The sequence below is a fragment of the Calidris pugnax genome, unplaced genomic scaffold (assembly GCF_001431845.1).
Source record: "Calidris pugnax isolate Ruff unplaced genomic scaffold, ASM143184v1 scaffold42, whole genome shotgun sequence".
In the NCBI taxonomy this organism is placed as follows: Eukaryota; Metazoa; Chordata; class Aves; order Charadriiformes; family Scolopacidae; genus Calidris; species Calidris pugnax.
In genome coordinates, this window is record NW_015090920.1 from 14,675,413 (window position 1) to 14,690,860 (window position 15,448).

At 37.8% G+C, this 15,448-nt stretch overlaps 1 protein-coding gene across 2 annotated transcripts in view; it reads left to right on the forward strand.

The window, feature by feature from the left end:
• The first annotated feature begins 349 nt into the window (after nucleotides 1–349).
• Nucleotides 350–15,448, forward strand: part of PDE5A (phosphodiesterase 5A) — a 136,019-nt gene continuing 120,920 nt past the window's right edge. For both annotated transcript variants that reach the window (XM_014949942.1, XM_014949941.1), the window contains exon 1: nucleotides 350–866. The gene's annotated coding sequence lies outside the window, so the exon portion shown is untranslated. The remainder of the gene's footprint in view (nucleotides 867–15,448) is intronic.

A 15,448-nucleotide genomic window follows, 5' to 3' on the forward strand; every position in this document is an offset into this window, starting at 1 on the left:
CAGTTGTCGTAACTCAGCTCTATTAATATCAGTGGAGTTACATTAGTTTACCCTGACTAATATTCTTTATTTAAGCAGTCAAGCAAATAAAATCACTTTAGCTGTGCTTTTTAAGTCATTCCTAAATGTCATCTGAAAGGCTCCTTCAGTGCAATAAAACCCCCAAACACAGCACCCACGGCATAGCACTGAACTGGCTGCACATTCCAAATCGCAGGTCAATAGGAGTTTCACAAGGGTACCCAAGGTCACTCCTTCCTCACAGCGACTTCAGAGGGAGGGGAAAGAGGGTTTGGAAAAACATTCCAGATTTCAGCAGAGTTTTTCTAGCTGTGCAGACACAGAATTCACTGCAATGTCCGGAGGGACAGCCTTAGCGAGCCTGTGACCTTCTATGACAAAATGGACCATGGCATTTCAGAAGAGATTTGGTCAGGATTGTTAAACACATGCCAAAAAGAGAACAGCTTCTTGGATTTTTTCAATCAAGTAACACTATATTTGGACTGGAAACTGCCTGTGGATGAGCAGGAATAACCATTAGAAGGCAAGTGAAAAGTTTCAAGCAGATACTACACTCAAGGAAGAAACAACTTGAACGTATCTGGGCAAGTTTCCATACTGTCTCAAGCAACACTTTTTCCCATGACATCAGATTCAAAACAAACAATATATTATAGTCCATATGTTGATTAAAGAAAACCCAAGCAGTGCAGAAGCATGCACCAGCCTACTGGACACCGACTGAACAAAAGCTGGATTCCTTGCAAGCCATGGAAGTTAATCAAACAAATAGAAAGCCCCAAGTTTTCAGGATAAGGAGCCTGAGTAAGACTTCTCATCAAGATGAGGTTGTGAACACTGAGGTAAGATTGAAAGCAAACTGCCTTGATAGAAGGTATACAAGTCTAACTAGATGACAAGTACAGTAAGGGAACAGTGCTTTGAATATGCAGCAGTCATAAGGCTTAGAAAACTGTAAAGTTGGTTGCAGAAAACATGCTTAGAGAACCTGAAGTTCTCTACCTACCTAAAGTCATATGGCATTTGCATGAGAAATTTGGACTACAGAATGATTTTTCAGTCAGAGTTCAGATCTTTTGGCAGGTTAAACATGTTCCCAGTAAGATGATGCTGAGGATAAACATGCAAGAGAAATATAAAAATGCTGTTTTCACAAGAATAATACTGCTTTCTTAGAACTGACTGTATTTTAAGCTAGAATGCAGTTCTCATGATGCCAACTCAATTTATCAAGAACAGTTAGTAAATCACACAATTTAGCTACTTAAAATGGCATGGTACATTTTAAAAATCAAAAGAAAACCAACCCCATGTTCTACAGGAGAAAGAGGTACTTGCTAAGCATAGCATGTTGGTGCTGTTTACAAAAGAACGGGTGATTGCACTCTTACTTTAACATGGCCTAATAACAGTAGTGCTTCCTGCATACAGCTCATGTCACTGTGATATTTTATCAGACCTTGACTTATCTGATTCATTGACCCTGTGTGATAAGAATCAGGAGACCACTATTGTTCTTCCTCACAGAATTTGATAAGTCAAAATTACAAAGGATCCCTATTGAAATGAGGGCAAATTTGACTAGGAGGATAAAATAGGCAGGTTACTACATTTCAATTGTGTTTTAACAAAATTATCTAAGCTCATAGGATTAATAGCCACAGCAATCATGTATTAAAGTGTTGTATTATTGTCACCGTAAGGCTCAAGGAAGAACCTAAGTTTATAGAGTTATCTATAGGGAAAACAACGTTTATTTTGTTTGTACAGTACTGAACGCATTCACAAGAAACAAAAAATACCTTGTTCATTAGCCAATTCACTTATAGATTTTTCTTTTTTAAATGATAGATATACTTAAAGGAGTGGTTTTCTAGTTTTATACATCCATCTTCATTCCCTTATACTGTTTCCAAATGCTTCAATCCAGGAATTACTTTTATTAGTGTCAAACTACACAGTGAAAGTCTCAAGAAGTAAAAAAAAATATGTAAACAAATTTGGCAACCATAATTCTTTGCCATTCAATTTGGATCTCTGCAGCCATTTCCTTCAAGATAGACTCTTGTCTATAAAGATATTTAGATAACAGCAGGCTTCATTCATCCCAGGTACTGTCAAGAAAAGAGATGTAGAAGCATGCTGCTTCTAAGAAACAGCAATCCTGAGACAGCCACATCAGCAAACTGTTATGTGTCAAGAGGATCCCAAAGATTCTTAGTAGTGATTACCTCCCATATGTCTACGTACTTTATTGTACATTTCCCACAGCTATTTGGATCATACAGTTTTTTGAAAGTTGATTATTGCTGCCAATTGAGGTGTGTTAACATCTGCATATTGCTCTTGAACTGATCTTCTGTGTCTAATTTCTAAGAGAAAACTTTAAAGCTCTTTTCACATATCTCCCAATTCTGCTTTGCCGAATTAATGGTGACATGGTGAATGCATTATTAATGCATTCTACATGGTACATGCAGAATTAATGGTGAAGTAATGGTGACACATTGGCCAAACTTGTTGCATAAAGATCACAAGGGTTTTGAGGAGGAAGAGTTTCACATCTTTATAAAACTAGCTGGATTTTAAGTATGGTCTCTATGTCCAGTCTGAAACCACAAGTACAGAAATTAAGTGCTTGCCATCATTCCATACTGACATGCAAGTTATACAAGGTATAGTGCTTGTGAATGCTTCTTTACAACTCTAAAGTAAAGAATACCACTGGGTGTTTAGCAGCTTACCTTAATACACAGTTAACAGTAACTTGGCTTTCACTCATGAGTTTAAAAGTCAACCCCACAGGTTCAAGAAATTCTAGAAGAAAAACATCAGAGTAGGTCTGGTGGCCTTAACTAATCCTTATAAAGTCATTAATATTAAGCTGAGGAAAGCAAATACGGGTAGTCTGACAACTGTCGGGCATGTCAGCTGTCTTTCTGCCCTTGCTCTTTAGTTGAGGCTTTACATCCCCTGCAGTGTGCAGAAGGAGGGAGTGCAGCAAGGGAAGAAACTGGGAAGAAACATTCTGAACCTGGTGACAGGCACTTGTGTGCAAGACTAAGTAGTTAGTTATGTTTTCAACAGTTCTACACTTCCCATCTTCGACGCCTAATTCCTAACATTCTGGCAAAGGATACATAGGTAGACACAGACATGGTGCAGTATAAGATTGTACTTCCTGCATTGCAGGGAGTAGCACTGTATCCATTCCATAGAAGAATAATGCACAATTAAATAACTAGGATTTTGATTAAGGTCAATATAAAGCACTATTGCAAACACTTCATAGGAGCTTTTTCAATATTCATATTTTAAACTCAGGCAAGTAACATCTGCTTATGTAACAGTGAATTGTTTAAATCATAGCAAGAGCTTTTTTCATTATTCACTTAATCAGCACAAATGACCCCAGTATCTATTTCACTGGATGCATGTAAGGCAACATCGCCACCGCAGCTTTGTTTTGCTTTTAGTAGTCATGCCACCAGCGATTACAAACACTTCAGCTACACAAATCATCGTTTCCACATTTTACCTAACTGTTCCATGAAACTCACTTTAGTGTAACATGCCAGCATTTAATAGAAAAACCAGATATTTTCACATTTAGTCTCTTAGTATATTCTATACACATAATTGCTTTTAATAGAATATTTATTTTAGTATATGAAAAGCAATTGAATGGCATAGTAGACTGTCATGAAGTGCTGGGCAAAAACTGTTCTGCTGGACTGACCTAGCTGTCGAACATGTCTTTTCAAAAATCTTGAAAACCGTGTTAACTGCTACATCTTAGTTTTCGTGCACCTCAGCAATTCTTCGTTCTGGCTGGAAGTGTAAACTATGAAATGACTGTTCTTGCAGTATTCAGAGTTTGGCCATAGCCAAGAAGTCCTGGAATTGTAATAGTGTATTCTTTGGGGTATATTCAACGTTAAACTAAATCTCCAAATGTTTCTTGGCTCACCCACCATTAACTGGACCTTGAACTTACCATTTGTATTCAATGGCAGGGGGCTAGTGCTGCCATCTGTTTTGACAAATGTTTTCCATTGCCTCTGCATAGCTTACAGAACATGAGGCATATTAGGAGAAGGTTAAGTTCTCTTTCTGAACCAGGAAGAATTCCTTGAGTCCTCAGAAATCTCATCAGAACATAGCTAAGCAGCTAATTGCAAATCTGTTTGTAAAGGATTTTAGTTTGTCATGATCTTTCTAGATCCTTATCGCTTGCTCTCTGAGCATCTGCCTGCTCTTCATTCCTCCAGGTCAAAAATCTTTACTGAGTGGAAAATCATAGCTGGAGGCATTCTCTCCACCCCCTGCTCCCCCTGAGGAAAAAAAAAAGCCAGTATCACTTCTACTTTTGTCTTCTGTACTTTGCTTTAAATACAGAGCACAAACCAGTTCTAACTTTGCATGTTAAAGAACAGCAGTTACGCAAAGTCAGATTTTTTTTTTCTATTAAAATCGGCAATCCATAAACAGACTTCAGGAACAGGGCTTTATCTTCCCTACTAAAGCCAAAGAAAGAAAGACTGACTGTTTAGAGTTGTTCGTTTCAGGTGTGACTTTCCTATTGTTGTGCCGAAGCTATTAAAGTGACATCTCTGAACTCTAATACTCAACGCCAATGAGCTCTTATTTAGCCTGCAAGGGATTTTGATAATCAGATGCATTTTTAATGGTAGTTTCATAGCACAAAAGCATTAAAAGCACTTGCTTCCTAAAAACTAAGCACATGCAGCAGCTTCATTTCAGTATAACTTCACAGAATGGCTGAGGTTGGAAGGAATCACAGAATTGTCAGAGTTGGAAGGGACCTCTAGAGATCATCTGGTCCAGCTCCTGTATCTCTGGAAGTCATCTGGTCCAGCCTCCCTGCTCAAGCAGGGCCACCTAAAGCCAGTTGCCCAGGACCAGGTCCAGCTGGTTTATGAATATCTCCAAGGATGGAGTCTCCACAACATCTCTGGGCAACCTCTGCCAGTGCTCAGTCACCCTCACAGTAAAAAAGTGTTTCTGATGTTCACAGGAAACCTCCTGTGTTTCAGTTTGTTTCCGTTGTGGTCATACTATATGTGCAGCCCTGTATCACACTGTACATATGCCAGAAGTCTGTCTGAAGAATCCAGAGAGATTCCCAGCCTTTGCCTGGCAATCATTTACCTTACCAGGGCACAACAGAAAGGTTTTGATCTTTCCAGATGCATCAGTTGTTCCTGTGCCATCCTATGCTCTATGAAGAATTTTAATAGTTTCCAGACGTTGGCTCATAGGGTGCTGACACAACTGCTGTACAATTATAGTATCATAAAGCAATATTATGAGAAGGATCAGAAACACAGAAGAATTTTACAGCATTTGGAAACCTTAGCTGACAAGAAGAACAAAATACAATGCTGCTTGTAACACTTTACTTGTTCAGCATTGCTGCCTAGGAGCCAGCAAGCCTTGGGTACTATTCTTTGAAGCCTTTTAGATCAACAAACAGTCATATTGGCTCTCACATTATTAGTTTTCTCATGCGTGAGGAGGACAAAAGGGTATATAGGCTTTGGGTAACTGCAAAACTACTTTTATGCAGAGAGGTTACTGGAGCTCTTCCCTAAATACCACTTGACTGTGGTGTGGCAGCTAAATGAGATATTAGTGAATTTAAATAACTCTGGGCATCGTTATGGTTTTACTATAGTCTAGTGCCAGTTTCCTCCAGAAGCACTTTCCAAAATTCTCCTGCAGATGTAAGGACATTTGTCCAGATCAGATTTGTACGGCAGCACCCCAGTAGCACAACTGCAGTATCCCTCTTGAAAGAAAGCGATCGTATCTTTGAATTTACTATGTAATTTGTAGCAATAGTTATTATTTCTAAAATACTATGTAATTACTTAAGTAAGATAATGATTAACTATTAGCAAGTAGATCTCGTAAAAAATGATAAAAACATTTAATATAAAACATTGAAACTTCATTTTCTCTTTCACTGTACTTAAATGGATCATTTTCCTTTCTGAAACGCACAATTCTTCATATTTGCATTTTCTATTTGTCTTCATTTTCAAAATGTACTTAGAAAGCAGAAAAAGTACATAAGAAAAATAAAAAACTGATCATATAACTTCTTTTTTTATCAATATGAGATTAAATGAGAAATCTTTCTTTACAAAAATGAAAGACAGGCAAGAATATATGTATAATCTAGAATTTTAAAAATACACCAACATTAGTATTTGTAGACTTAAGACAGACCTAGAGGATTGAGTCAAGCTTCTTCCAGCATATCTGAAAGATATTAGACCCTGCAAAGCTTGCCATTTTTTCAGAGATAGTTTAAATATAAAGACAAATGTAAAAAGGAGTTCTGCACACACCCCATTTAGAAACTATTCCTTCATGTATGAAAGTAGAGTCAACTCTGTTCACATAAATTACTATAAAAGCAGACAGATGATTTGTGGGTTTATCTTGTATTTAAAAAGGTGACTAACAACTAGTAAACACACATCAAGAGACGAGGAGGGAAGCCCAGTGATATTAACCATAAAACATTTAAAGGGCAAAACTAAGAAGAAATATTATTTGATCTGTCTTAGTCTAGCTGATATTTATATATCCATATTTAACTAACAGGTCATTAATATCCGTGGAAATGTAAGCAAGGAAATTTTGAGCCGAGATGTCTTGTTCTAAGTAATAAAACCTTTATTCACACTCAGGTTGTACATCAAACATTTCATAACTTGGCAGCCCTGAACAAACACCGAGAGCCACCAGTCCAACAGAATCAGTCAGCATCTGTTCACAATATTCTTACACTACTATGAAAAAAAAATAAAATAGAAATCACCATTTAAGTTTTTTTTCCCGGAGAGAAACCTGGCTCCACAGTGTGGGTGAGGGGAGTGGAATCAAATAGCAAGCTGTGTGCAATAGGGACTTTCAGTTTTCCCTTTTTGCCTTCTAAGTAGAAGAGATTCCTTGCAACTGAAGTTCTTTTGCAGATTATAACTTCCTAAAGAGCCACAAGAGAATTTACTCATCCAAGTTTTCTTAAATCAGTCCTGTCCTATTCTGAAACATTCTTAAATGCTAAGATCAGCAGAGAGCAAGAATGCACGTCAAAAAGACTTGCTGTTTTTCATTCAGAAGATACCAGATATCACTTTTCCAAGTTAGCTTTTTTCAATTTATCAGAAACTCTTAGCTTAGCCCTTAAGACCACGATTTCAGCAACTGAATTTCTTTGAGCAGGCTGTGCTTTACCATGTACCATATAAAACAGAATATAATACAAAACAGAATAAAATACTATTTTTAATATACTTTTTTGGTCATATTCATGTCAAATTTAAGAGGAAGACTTGTTTCTGAGATGAGCCGTTAAAAAAAAATATGCAATCCTGAACAGAATTATATGTTATACCTTCCTAACTCCAAAGAAATCCATTTGCTTCATGGCTTTAAATTGGTAAAGAATTTTTCTCCAAGGTTTGGTTTTAGGCTTGGCTGAAGTTACCACTCTCACAATAAACCCTCATAGGTCTAATAATATCAGTGTTCCTAAATAAATGCTCTGCAAGATCTTCAAGAATGGTTTAATTGACTTTGAGGTTCTCCTAGCTCTGATTTTAATAGCTTTTGATTCTATAAAGAACAGAAGGATGGTTTGGATGTAGTAGTGAGTCCCATTTTGAACTGAGCTTAGACTGAAATGATTAAGGTTTCTCTTGTATCTTTCCAATGTGATGAGAATGTTCCTATACTACCTTAATCTCATAGAATTGAATGGTCTGTTAGCAAAGTCCCAGTGTTTTTGGAAGCAAGTACAATTTAAATAAGGATGGCATTTTTAAAAATTTAAGATTATTCCTGGAAGCCCTTAACAAAATAAGCAAATACATATATTACTATTAAATATACTCTACATACACAGAATTATTTTAATACAGTGCCAGATCAGCAATAATTCAAAGAAAAGAATATGTAAGGAAGAAACTGATAGGAGACAGCCCAGACTTTGGAATGACTATCTGAAACAACAATATGACTAATGGTATGAGTTTCAGCTGACAGCACATCTTTGCAAAGCACTGCTAAAGATGACGGTCAGGGTAGGAAAACTGATGACTTATTCTGTCAAAAGGATCCTTAAATGTAAATAGAAGCAGAGAGTATCCAATGAACATGAAAATGAAATTGGTTGGGCTTAAAGCAATCACTGCCCGTGGATCAGACCGTGAGTGCTGTGTGCTCTTTATGAGCTCATCTTTCCACAACTCCAAAATATGTAGTGTGCCAATTGTAGCTGTAGTCATTTAGTTCAGCAAATATTATTCAAGGTCAAACACTTAAAGGAACATGGAGAAACCCACAGCTATTAGAAAAGTCAGATTTATTTACAGAACTTAACTGCTAAAAATAATTAACATCCACATCGGATTGCTTGGAGTCCATGACATGTATCATAATATTTCTTTAAGTGGTGTGTTGTGTTTAACAAACTGAGCTTATCATATGTGATTTCAGTTTTACTTGTAATCACTCTTGGAAGTTTAATTGCTGCTGCCACTTATATATGCTTTTTCCTCTGTGTTAAATACTAACTACAACTGTTTTGCCTCAGACAATTCCTGGGGCTAGATTTCTGGAAGTCTATTTTAGGATCTTTGTTCAATTTGTTACTAATGCACTGCCTAGGAACTGCACTGGGTTCTAGAGCATGGGGACTTTAAAGGCAGACTCCTACGCTCCCGCTTTGATTTAGGCAATTATACAGTGTTAATTACAATGAACTTAATTACTATTCTGATGATGCACATAACTGGAGCAGAAAACACTCCCCCCAAACCATTTTGGGGAACAGAAAACAGATGAGAGGTGAATCTGTGAGCCATTAGACCCAATCTCTGCTACGACAGGCACCATATCATCTAACCTCTCAGAGAGCTCAAACTCCATCACAGAAGTAGCTTGCTTTTTTGACATCCTTGAGTCAAATGAAAAAAATCTGCTCCAGGCTTTCCCTGCTTTAAAAATTAAAAGCCTCTTCTAATTTGCAGTCTAAAATGGCTTTAAGTCACTGTGAATTCTTTCGTGCCTCGATGTTATTGCTTACCTTAATTAACGTCTTCTCACTAGCATTTACCTTTATGAAGTACATATGACATATTGCCTGTCTCCTGTTTTGCTAGCCTAAATAAAATAAGTTTCCCCATCTTTTATTATGTGTCAGATCAGCTGATAGATTCAACCAAGCTATCTTTATTATTTTATTTTTATATTTTTCTCCCATTTTCAATTCCCTGCCAGATATTCAGGATAAGTTTTGTAGGAAAGTCTGTGGCAGGACTTTTTTCTACCATACATAGCACAGTGTAACCAGATCGCCAGTCTCACCGAGGAAGACGCAAGAACCACACGCTATCTCAAAGCACACATTCCCTATGGTTTAATCCACAAGTCTAAGGCAAACCGTGCAATAACATATATATAATACTTGTTAGACTAGTCAGCTCATTTACGTATTGATTGTAGCATGCCTTGTTTACTGAGCCACCATCCTGTTTGGCTTCCAAGGTTCTCCATTCTCCTCAGACCACTGAAAAGCCACACAAGTCCACAAACAGAGAAAGATAAGGATTATATTTTTTTCCAGGAGAAGAACAACTTTTGCAGTTATGTCCCAAACTTCATTTGTCTCTCCATACTAACTAAATGGCATCTGTTTGGTTGTTGGGTTCTAGTAGTTCTTCATTTGCTATGCCTTCTTAGCCAAATAGGTCATTTACTGCCATGCAGCACCCAGACTTCTGGATCTAACTGAAACTCTTGAAATCAGAATAATATCGATAAGTCAAAGAAAAATATAGTCGCCCTCCTCCCCTCACAGAATTTATCATTTCTTACTCTGGAAATCATTGCCCCCCATTTCTATTGCTGTTCTTTGAGATAGTCCTGCAAAAGAGTATTCAGCACCAAAGTGATGAGCTCATGTTAAGAACTGTTTTCAACAAAATTTCCACCTCCAGATGGCATATGAATTATAATCTTCTATCATGGACTTAACAAGCCATGGGCTGCTGTTAATTGTCACTTCCAGGTTTCAATGTTTTTTATAAGCCACTAATGAAACCTGCTGTTGTTCTTACAAATTGTAAGAAAATTCTGATTTTTAGAGATACACTTGGCACCCTACTTTTCTTCTCACTCTTATTAAATTCCTGCCTTGACTTTCTCCTGTTCATTTCTCACATAATCAGAAATAGGTCAAATCTTGATATTTTATTGAGATTTTCTTCATATCTTTTTCGGGCAAAGTTCTTCAAGGGAAGAACTATAGGCCAAATACCTTCTGCCGTATCTGCTCTTGTTACTGAGAAAACAACTTGTCCCCTTCATGCTTATTATTGTGAGTCAAATGCAAAGTCTCTGGTGAATAGTAAGTAAACAGAATGCATACAATATGAAAATGCATTTAATATTTTATTGTGTTTAAGCTGCCTGTTAGATACCTTACCCCAATAGTAATTTATAATCATGTATAAGAGGCAACTTCCTGAATTTGCATAGCTTAGAAATAGCAAAGCAGAAACAACATGGTGAGGGCAATTATGTTTTTTTTTTTTTTAAACAACATTAGAGCAGAGCTTAGTTGATCAGTGCAGCGTCTGCAAAGTTCTGCCTGTTACTAATTGCAAGGCCTTCAGATGAGGCCCTGAAGAACATGAGCTGCATTAATTCCACTTAATTAGAGAGTTTTTATTAAATTAGTTGTCAGATAATTGTAAAGCAGACATTGGAGCTGGGGCTTTCAGAGTTGCTTGAGAAAGTTTAGGGTACATAATACAAACACTACTTGAATTACCAGGAACAAGGCATTTGCGTCAGCGCAGTTTCCACCCCAGGACTTCTCTGCTTCCCCACTCAGCACCTCACACCCAGGCAGGCACTCGCACGCTGGGCTTTGCCAAACTTGTCCATATGTGTCAGCAGGGCTCCAAACTGGAATAGGTATACACAAAGTGAGGTTTCAGAGGGCTAAAAGCAGGGCTTCAGAAGGTGAAGATGTGCAGATCTCCAGTCATCCCATTCTTCCCACCGCAGCAGGCGTTTGGAAGAACAGAGCAAGGTCACGCCTCAGAACTGCAGAATTGCTTGGCCAGTCCCATGTGTAGATGGGCTCTCCAAGGAAGTTACTGTAACCTCAAGGCCATATTCGCAGCTGTAAAACATCTACACGGCCTGGAGAGAAGGATCCCTCCTTCAGCCTCCAAGGCATTTCCCAGCACAAAGTGCAGCTGTTTGAGGTTTGTGGTGGGAATAATGTGGAATTACAGCTTTTAAAATCCTGCCCTTTTTATAGTTAATTGAAAAATAAATCTGATTGGAACTTACTACAGAGAGGTCAGATAAACCAGAAATGTGGTTTGCATATTTCCTTTAGATACACATCAAACAAAAAAGGATATTCTTTACACTTATAATTGGCTCTAGTAATAGGCTTTATACAACAGATTTAAATTCCCTAGGAAGAGACTTGTTCTCTTATACATGCCTCTGAAAGAAAAATAACCTGATAATGCAAGCTGAAACCAGGTAATTTAATGAAGTTATGCACCACAGCAGTTACACAGATGCTTGGCATTGCTAGTGATCCCTTCAGATTGATTAGAAAGTAGAGAAGAGCAGCATATTCAGAGCAAATTACATCAGGGCAGTCTGGCAGCTCGGGGAGGGACACACAGGCAGTGTCACTTGCCTGCTCTACACTGAGCTGTTACACCCCCTCAGCCACCAGCTCTGCTCAAGCCTCACTCCTTTACCTACACATCAGAAAAAAGTTATCCTGGCTCCAGGGTTGAGCATACACTATAGAACTGGATCCCTAAGTTCCAAGTAGCTTTTTAAGCCTCCAACTGCATATTAAACCTGCTCTTTATAACGTTAATTGTGCTTAAAGGACAAATTTTACATGTACACATATGAGATTCCAATATGCTATAACCATGTATGCAAAGAAGAAAGAAAATCCAAGTAAAGTCATTTTTCAGGCTTTCTTTTGGTGTGCTACTAGAGTAACTCCTGCTTTGCCTTTAGAGATCTCCTCTCTGACTCCATGCACTAATACGGAAGCAAGATGGAACTGTGTGTATATTGCATAAAATATGTATGCTCAGTACATTTTAATCAGTCATGAGCTTCCTGAATTCTATTTTCCTTGCCACGGGAAAAGCTATTGTTTTTCATCTGTTTAAGTAAATAATTCAGAAAAAATGCTATGTTCTTCCAGTGTTTTGGAATGTGTATTTTGGGGTAAGAAAGTATTATGTCGGATTTACCGTACTTTGATACTTTTGTCTCAATTTCTCAAGATAAAACTCATATTCCCCCTGCCCGAAGGAAGGGAAAAAAAATAAAATATCACAGTAACTTAGGGTTACATTGTACAAACAATATTTACATTTGGATATTATTAAATCCCACCATCAGTAAAACAACCAATCACTAAAAGCTATTAACCACATTCAGTATTTTCTGTTGATTAAATCAGCTGTCCTGACTTCTGTTTCCATGCACTGGATGACATTATATGCCTATTAGTATTGTGGGCCTTAAGTTGCAATATTTTGTTCTGGATGTGCATCTGGTCTCTCGGATACTTTGAAACAACTACACGCAGAACTATGTAGCATAGGTTTTGGCATATTTTCCATAATAGTCTATAGTAATTTGAGTCACAGATTTGCATGCCCACAGGAGATGTTACTGAGGCCAAAGGGAGTTGTGAGCATACCGTAACAGGCCCCAAGTCTTCCAACAGGAAGCACAACAGCTGGATTTATTGCCACCACTAAGCAAATAAAAACATGTAACTGATGCAACATGCTTCTATAAATGATGGATTAGCTATATTAATTATAGGTTACAAATAGGTTGAATATTCAAAACATTAACCATTCTGTAGTATGATTAGTAGGGTTTCTGTTTTATTGGATTTGTCTGGTATGGTGTTAATTTCATTTAAGAGAAACATCTCTGCAGCTGCTTTTCCAGCAAAGGCAATTCCTTCAGCAATCTTTTTTTTCTAGACATACTGGATCAATTTCTCTTGAAGGTCAGTCTTTCAAACCATTTTGGGCTCTGGCGAAAGCAGTGTGCTCTTTCTGTTGGTCAGTCAAACCAGGTAACTATAACACATTTCTTGAGGGTTTTTTTTGATCATTTAACTCTCCTTTTACATACTGAATTCTTGCTTAAATGTTTTCCTGATGTGAGCAGACTTTCAACATGCAACACAAGGTAAGACCTGTTCTTAGCAGCTAGAATTTTAAGTTTCACCTCCCATTCAGATTTTCATGCAAGTAGCTTTAGCAACTACTCTGATAACACTTATGAAATCTTCTGAAAAAAATGTACAAGCCAATATACAGGGGTTCCCCCAAAGTCTCATTCCTTGTTTCAGTTACTGGGGTGAGGCTCCTTTGAAAATCTGACCCTAAAATTGTCATTTGCCTCACTCTCTCAGATGTCTGGACTCCCTATGTAATCCAAGTTGCATACAGCAGAAGTAATCCTGATTTCAAAGGAAAGCAGAGCTGAAAGGTCAATCAAATCTCAAGCTATGCTGCCTCAAGCCTTTTGTCTTCCAAAGGAGTGGCTAATGACTTGTTCTTTACGACTGGAAAGTGATCAAATATGAAGGCATGATTAAGAGAAGAAAAGTCTTCCACACCAATTACAGTTTCCATGCTTTTGGCTAGAAGCCATAATCCAGCTTCCAGGGGCAGCCCAATGACTTTTCAATTGCCTTATGCTCTACATGGTCAAAAGGATGGATGCATGCTATCAGTTTGCTATTCTATAAGCTTGAAAAGAGAGAAATTGGATGGGCATGCAGCTTCAGAAATTCTGTTGTAACTGAACTGGCACTAAAAGTTGTCCAGAAGGTCCTTTGTGCTCCTGCAGGTTTGTGGCTCTACCTCCACACCACCTGAGCACAGGAACACTTCAAAGGTAAGGCAGGGAGAAAGGGAGCAGAAAGTACTCCGATGATCCCAGCTAGAAGAATGGCTCCTCTGATAAAACATCCATGTGGCTGCAGTAATTTGCATTAGGAAATAGCTTGTTCCACAAAAGTCAGAGAGATGGTCTGATCTCATCTATTTGATAAAAAGTAAATTGGAATCCCGTGCCTTTTTCTGCATGGATTATTAACAAAAAAGTTGGACCAAACAGCGTCTTAATTTTGCCAAACTCTTTCTGTTTTTTCACTTACTGGCTTATATAGCTGTGATCAGCAGCGCATTAAAGGAGAATTGTGCCAATATGGATCTTTCCAGTTCACTAGCAGTAATTAGATCTGTGAGCACGAATATAAATCTAAAGATCTGAGATCCAAATGGCTGCTTCTAGATGCATTTCTATTTACTGTCTCAAAAGCCCTCTTCATGTCTCTTTTAAAACAATGTATTGCATTCAGATTATTCCCTAGGATAGATTTCCTGTCTTTTCACTTCATGCCCGTTGAAATGATTTGGCTTGGGTATGCAATAGTCCAGAGGATATGACCTACAGATGTCACAAATGGCATTAACTCACTTAAGTGGTAGACAGCCAAGCATGGCCAAGATTACAGACATCTTCAATGAAATAGCTAGGGTTGGGTTTTCCCCTTCAAGCAGACAACTAAAAATATAGCTTGCCTTAAAAGAATTGAAGAGGCTTAAGAAGTGGAATTTCCTTTTGGATTTCCTTATTTCCTTACAAGAGGACTCGTACATTATTTCTCAATTACATTCTGCATTTTGGCATAGTTTAAGAGAGTGGGAGAACAACAAACTTGTTAAAAATGTAAATGGTCCTGTGAGGGAGGAATACAGCAGGCAACAATCAGAACATGGATGTGACTGCAGCTCTTTGTTTTGAAAGCAAAAGTTTCAGTTGAAAATAATTGGAAAATGGATACTGAGAGGATGAACAGCCAGCAGGAAGACCCCTAACTAAGATGGACATGATAGAGTCAATAGAGAAATAGTAGAACATGCCAACTATCTGTATTAAGAATCAAGTATTGATTACCTCTAACATAACAGCACATTTTACAGAGTAGCTCAAAGTTTGGTTTGTACTGGTTTTGGGTTTTTTTTTGTTGTTTGTTTTTTTTTTTTTATATCCAGGACAAGGTCATCTGTAAGGAAGTGGGGCACCAGCATGTGCTGACATGGTAGACACACATAAGCAGTGCTGCATGCAGCCAGGAGTCTTACCAAATCACAGACACACATACACCCCTGTGCTCTTGAATAAGAAAATGGATAACAACTATTTCTACAAAACAGCATCAGTGGACCAAAACAAAGTAGAAAAAAGAAAGCCTTCTATAACATCTTTTAAAAAAATCATTTCCAAAATAAGGAAA